Genomic DNA, 6,883 nt, shown 5'->3' with positions numbered 1-6,883 from the left:
CTCGGCCTAGGGTTTGCTTGATCTCCATCCTTGTGCATTTGGAGAGTCGAGGTCTTGGGATTCTTTTTCCTTCTGCCACGAATGTGGCATTCACAAACTCCAAGGAGCGGAACGAACATTCTACCGCTTCCTCGTCTACTTCGATGTATGGAGCCTCCGTGGTCACGCTTGCCACGATATCTTCCTCAGCGTTGATAATTACCAAGGCCCCGTCAATGACAAATTTAACTTTCTGGTGCAACGTGGAGGGTACTGCACCTGCTTGATGAATCCACGGCCTTCCCAAAAGACAGCTATAGGACGGCATGATATCCATCACAAGGAATTCAACATCATAGGTGGCCGGTCCGATGGTCAATGGTACCTCAATCTTTCCGATTACCTCTCTTTTGGTCCCATCAAATGCTCGGACCACATTCTGACAAGCTCTCATATGAGAGGTATCTATTGGTAGCCTCTTCAATGTAATCAAAGGCATCACGTTCAAGGCTGAACCATTATCGATTAAGACACTTGGTAAAGCGTGCCCCTTACAGTAGGTAGTAATGTGTAACGCCTTCGTTCGGCCTCTTCCTCCTGATGGAATCTCATCATCTGAAAACGAGATGAGATTATCAGCTTGAATATTGTTTACCAGTCGATCCATCTTGCTGACTGGTATGTCTTGTGGCACGAACGTTTGATTAAGGACATTCAACAACGCTTCTCGGTGTGCTTCCGAGCTTAAAAATAGTGCTAGCATTGAAGTACGTGTAGGTAAGTTGTGGAGCTGTTCTACAATGTTGTACTCGCTGTGCTTCAAGATCTTGAGGAACTCTTTAGCTTCTTCCTCCTTTATAGGTTCATTGACGACTAGCACATCTTCTTTGAATGGCTCCAGTGGTCTTTGCCCCACTTTACTATTACCTCCTCCGGAAGTGCTCACCTGACACTCGTACTTCCATGGCACTTGCCGATTGTCCTTATATTGAAAAGGCCGCGGTGCGGAGATTACCACCTTGGCTGGTGTTGTCACTGTCATGCTTGCCTTAGGGGTAATTATCAAAGGACTACCCCTACCAAATTTTCTATCTGATGATTCTCCGGTGGCACAAACATCTGCTTCCAAAGAATCTTGAATTTCTTCATAAAACTCCAGCTCCTTTCGATCCATCATGAGCTGGACTAACAATCTGAAATCTGGGCAATCTTGCACTTTATGCCCTTTTTTGTTGTGGTAACAACAATGGATACCATCTTCATTTTCTGTCGTATCTGGATATGGTGCAAGAAATCCTGCCTTTACCATTTGGCTCCATACCCAAGCCAGAGGAGATTTAATTTCCGAAACACTTGATTTAATTCTCCTTCCCCCTTCAGTAGTAATGGCATTGATTCCTGTCTCCTGATGATTGGGCAAGGGATTCTGGGCGACGTTTGGTGCTCCAGAGTTGAAAGTGATCCAATTTTTGTTTCGCATTCGTTGCACAAGTCTTTTGAATGCGAGACAACTTTCAATCGAATGCCCCTGCACACCGCCATGGTATTCACAGTGAGCACTCTCGTCATACCATTTCGGGTAAGGGGGATTTATTGGATTCATAGGATAAGGCGACACTGCATGAGTGTCGAAGAGCTGTTGGTATAATTCTTTATACGTCATGGGGATGGGATCAAACTGCTCCCTTTCCCTTTCTCTTCTTGGTTCCCTCTGGTTCTGTCTAGAAGTACCGGATGGTACAGCTGCTGTGGAATTTGAGCTTGAGATCGTAACCCCCTTGTTGACGTTGTAGGTGTTCACATTGTTGATCTCTCGCTCCTTGTTTTTCATGGGAGGTTTTTTACTGGAGTCTCCTCCCTCAATCTTTCCTTGTTTAATGGCCAACTCGATCATTTCGCCGGCCATTACTAAATCCGAAAAACTCCCCGACGTGATTGCTACCAAATGCCCGAAGTAAGGTGCCCTCAGGGTCTGTACAAACAGCTTTCTAGTTTCCTTTTCATCCAAAGGTGGATGAACTTGCACAGATAAATCCCTCCATCTCTGTGCGTACTGTCGGAAACTCTCGTTGTGTTTCTTCTCTAGGCTTTGTAACATGACCCGGTCTGGTCTCATATCGTTGATATGCTTATACTGCTCCAAGAAAGACTTGGCTAAGTCTTTCCACGTCTTGATATGAGTTCGGCTAAGCTGGTTGTACCACCGAATAGCCGAACCGGACAGGCTCTCCTGAAAACAATGGATCAGGAGTAGGTCATTCCCGCCATATCCTGTCATCTTTCGACAGAACATAGTGATATGGGCTGAAGGGCAACTGTTCCCGTCGAACTTCTCAAACTCAGGAATTTTAAACTTTGGTGGAAGCACCAAGTCTGGAACTAGGCTTAGCTCCATTGCGTCCACTCCATAATAATCATGGTCTCCCTGGACCATCTTTATTTGATCTTCTAATATTTTTATCTTTTCTTCCATCTTTTTGGATTTATCTTCCTCGTCAAAGTCTGGGACATTATAATCATCCGGATGATCATCAGGGATGATTGTAGAAGTTTGTATCTTCACAGCAGGTGCAACTTTCGCTTTGGTAGCGAATGAGTCCCCGGGTAGTGCTGTTTTCCCTTTAGTAGCAGATGCGTCCCCGGGTAATATTCCGGGTGAGAGAACCACTTGCGGGGTTGGTGGTATGGCCACCCCCTCGGAAGAGATGCCCCCTGATGCACTAGCTTGCTGTAGACCTGACAACTTGGCTACGATTTGGTCGACCAAGGACTCCTGATTTTTCTTGATAGACTCAAGAGTGCTTTCACTGTTCTGAGCCATCTTATCTTCTAGTTCCTTTTGAAGTCTTGCCATGTGCTCTTCGATTTTCTCCATTCTGGCTTCTATTTGTCTCTTTTTTGCTCGAGTATTGTGCGGGTGATGTGTATCTGATGCTTGTGGTGGTAAGCTCGGTGTCTGAGACATGTTCTGTTAGTTAATACGAATGTAAAAACATGGAAAATATAAAATAAATAAACATGAGATATAAAATGCAAGAAATGCAATGTATGATGTATGCAATTGGAGGCATTGATCCAGAAAAGTGTTCATTATTATAAATAATCCTTATTCAGACAAAAATGTTTTATCTTTTTTAGAGACATAAAAACAGATTAAAGGTACATTTGGACTAAATCCTCTAGACCCCGAACAGCTTCCAGTAGGTTGACAAGTCTTCTGCCTTCATCTGTCACTGGTTGAATGCCTTGTCGAACCACACCAGCTTCCTTTGCTAGGCCGTGAAGATGACGGGCTGCTTTTTGCACTTGATCCAGGAAATCTCGGATGGTTGCGTCTCGGGCCCTCACCCTTCGTTGTGCTTGTTCCCAACGGAAACGCCATTGTAGTCCTCCGTCGAAGGGCACCATCTGAAGCTCGTTTGCTTGCCTGTTGAACCCATCTATAATAGCTTCTAACTCAGCTATCGTCTTGCCATCTTTCTCATGCTGTTTCTCTAAGTCAGCTACCCGAACCCTCAAGCGTTGGTTCTGATATTGACTATCTGCCAAGCGTCTTTGGGCAGTCTTTGTTTGTTCTTTCCAAGCTCTCTACTCAGGCCCCTCGAACTTCCTTTTCAGGCTATGAGCTTCGTCTTTCCAGTATTCAGAGGTTACCTTCAACTTGGAGTTATCCTTGACCTTATCTTGATACCCCTTTCTCAAGTCTTCGAGCTCAAAACGGACTCTTTTTTGTTCTTTTTCCAGTTTTTCTGCCCGATCTTTCTGAGAGTCAGCATCAAGCTTCCACTGATAACGTTCAGCTTCAAGTTCCTTTATCCTTTGCTTCAGCTCATTATTCACGGCTTCAAACTCGGTCTTGGCTATCTCAAGTTTAGAAGGGACATGCCTGAGATGTTCCTCCATGGTCCGGGTGTCATCACAGTCTGGCACAGGGATATTGTCATTCTTTCTCAATCTTCGCCACTCCACATAATCCGGAGTGAGCATACTTCTGGCAGCTACAACATCCATCCAGAATACTTTCCTCCACGAATCGGCTACTTCTTTGATCATCTTCTTATAGCTGTCGCCGTGATACTCAAACTCTGACCTAGCTAACCCGCATGTTGCTGGGACAAACTGACGTGCTCCATATTGTCTAAGTGCTAATAGCGGAGCATACCCGACTGCTCCCCAAAGTCCAAGTAAGGTCACAGTGTCGGAGTCACCACATCGAAAAAGAACATCACTGAGGAAAAACCAAGGGGCTCTCCAAACAATATCTCGGTCTTGAAGATGCGTAAAGACCTTCATCCATTTTTCTTTCGAGGCGCCTTCATGCCATTTTAAGGTAATAAATTCACCTAGAGGTGAATAGGTGGTGCTGAAACGGCGGTAGGCAACCCCGTCAGTCTTCCAGAAGTGGCTGTGAATCCAGACTTGAAGGAGCTGAATGCACCCGGTGAATCTTCCTCCGCCAGTTCTTCGGCAATGATTGAGAGATCGAAAGGTCTCAGCCAAGATGGCTGGTGCTGGATTGACTCTTCTCGAGAGTTGTTCGAATAGCTCCACTACGGTGGCATCGATGTATCCCAAGGTCTTTGGGAATAAAATTAGACCATACAGACCTAATGCAAACAGGTCTATTGTCTTCCACTCGTCAGGGTGGTGCTTCATTAGTTGTTTGATATGAAGCCAAGCGATTCCTTCTCCACTACCCTTACATCGAGCTCGGTCAGTTACCCATTTTTCATCAACTCCGGCAACCTTAGCTAGTGCATTTTTGAAAGGTTGACTTTTAATGTGCTTAAGGTAGGCACGCTCGAGTTTGATGTTTTCACAATGCAACAGTGTAGTGTATTCTTCTATGGTAGGCACCATGTCTTCCCGGTTAAAGGTGAAGCAACTGTATCCCGGGTTCCAGAATTGAACCAAGGCTCTAATTAAGGGCTCATCAATCTTAACATGAAGCAGAAGTGCAACATCACCGTATCGTTGGCTGAACTTCTGTTTCACCTCATTCTTCCAACTGTCCCAGATGTCCCGGAGCTCTTGTATGTCATTATGCTTTAGGCTGATCGAGGCGTAGCTACTCTGACACATAGCTGTCTTGAAGACTGTCTCCCTTTTCCTTCTGAGTCTTCTCGGACCATAGTCGTACCTCAGGGTTTTTAATCTCTTGTATTACAACACCTTTATCCATTAATTCAGATTATTTTGTGCGTAATGAACGTCTTTTTAGGGATCAATGGCCTCTTGTTATGATGCAAATGCTAAAAACAAACACAAAGGCAAATGGTTAGTAAAATAAAAATAAATGGAAATAAATAAAAATAACAAGAAATAAATGGCAATAAAAACATAAGAAAAAACAAATGGTTAGGAAAAAATTGTCCTAGGTTTTGGAATGTGGTTTTGGGGTAGGCTCCATTTCTTCGAAGTCTCCTGGTTTAGGTTCTAAAAACGGTACCCGAGTTCTCCTTGCTGGTGCCCCCTTGGGCTTACCAGACCCTTAGTCCTAAACCCATCACAGGCTTGTGTGGACTAAGTTAAACTCGAGGGGACACATTCCCTTATGTCTATGCGGAGAATAAATTCACACGAAGACATAAGGTATATGAATCCCGAAGGCTACTTGCTAGGCATATGCGGTGAATAAATTCACACGAATGCGTCGCTTTCACCCCCACTTAAAGGGTTCGGAGCTCGGGTATAGAGCCTTTGGATGAAAAAGTTTGGAAGACTGAAATCATTAGAAAACGGTCAGTCCAACTATTTACTCGAAAAAAATATAACCAAAAGTAAGTAATAAGGATCGAAATGTTACCTTAATGTTCAAACTTACCCTTTTCATTAGAAAGACAACTGGAAATTACCTTAGCCTGACTCACTTACCTGTCCCCAGTGGAGTCGCCAAGCTGTCGTAACCGTCTTTCGGTTGTACCCCGGAATTGGGCTTCGACTTAGGAAAAAGTGGATTGGAGTCGCCACCGATCATTCATTTAAAAATAAATGGGTTGACCGGGTACCTTATTTCTTACCTGATCTACGTCTTACCAAAGATGTGTCGGATTCGGGAGTCGGTTACAGTCAAGGAAGGGTTAGCACCCTTGAACTGCCCTTTCGGTACTGTGTAATTTCCAGTTGTCTTTAATTAAGAAAATCGTAATTTTAAATTGGAAGGTAAAATATCGATCCGATTACTTACAATTGATTGACTTGAAAGTGAACCTTTTAGGAGCCGAAACGTATATTAGAAAAGGTGATGAAAATGAATTAAAATTGAAAGATAAAGAAAACGAAACAAAGAACAAAAATAACAATAGATGATACACCAAAAGTAACATAATCGTCATGGAGATATAGAACATGAAGGAAATAAAAATGAAGACAAGTATGACAACATGTGATAAGATAAAAAAAATGAAAGAATAAAGAAATAAGAAAATAAGACCCAATAAAACAGAAAAAAATAAATAAATAAATAAAACATAATAAAGGTGAAATAAAATAATATACAAATGTAAAGTGATAAGAATTAAATAAAATATACATATGTATATAAAAAATGTAAAATAATAGCGTATAAGGTAAAATTAATAAAAAACATATAATAATATTAATTCCATATATATATAATAGCTAAATATGAGAGAGAGGGAAAAATATATAATAATAATAGAAAAATTAGAAATGTAAAATAATAGCGTATAAGGTAAAATTAATAAAAAACATATAATAATATTAATTCCATATATATATAATAGCTAAATATGAGAGAGGAAAAATATATAATAATAGAAAAATTAGATAATAATTACAGTAATACAAAAGTAAGGAAATAATAAGATAGAATACAAAACATATATATATAATAACGTTTAAACAAGATATTAGTATAAAAAAAAAGATACAAAATGAAATG

Source organism: Hibiscus syriacus, unplaced genomic scaffold, assembly GCF_006381635.1.
Source record: "Hibiscus syriacus cultivar Baekdansim isolate YM2019G1 unplaced genomic scaffold, ASM638163v2 tig00110332_pilon, whole genome shotgun sequence".
NCBI lineage: Eukaryota > Viridiplantae > Streptophyta > Magnoliopsida > Malvales > Malvaceae > Hibiscus > Hibiscus syriacus.
This window is presented reverse-complemented; position numbering follows the sequence as displayed.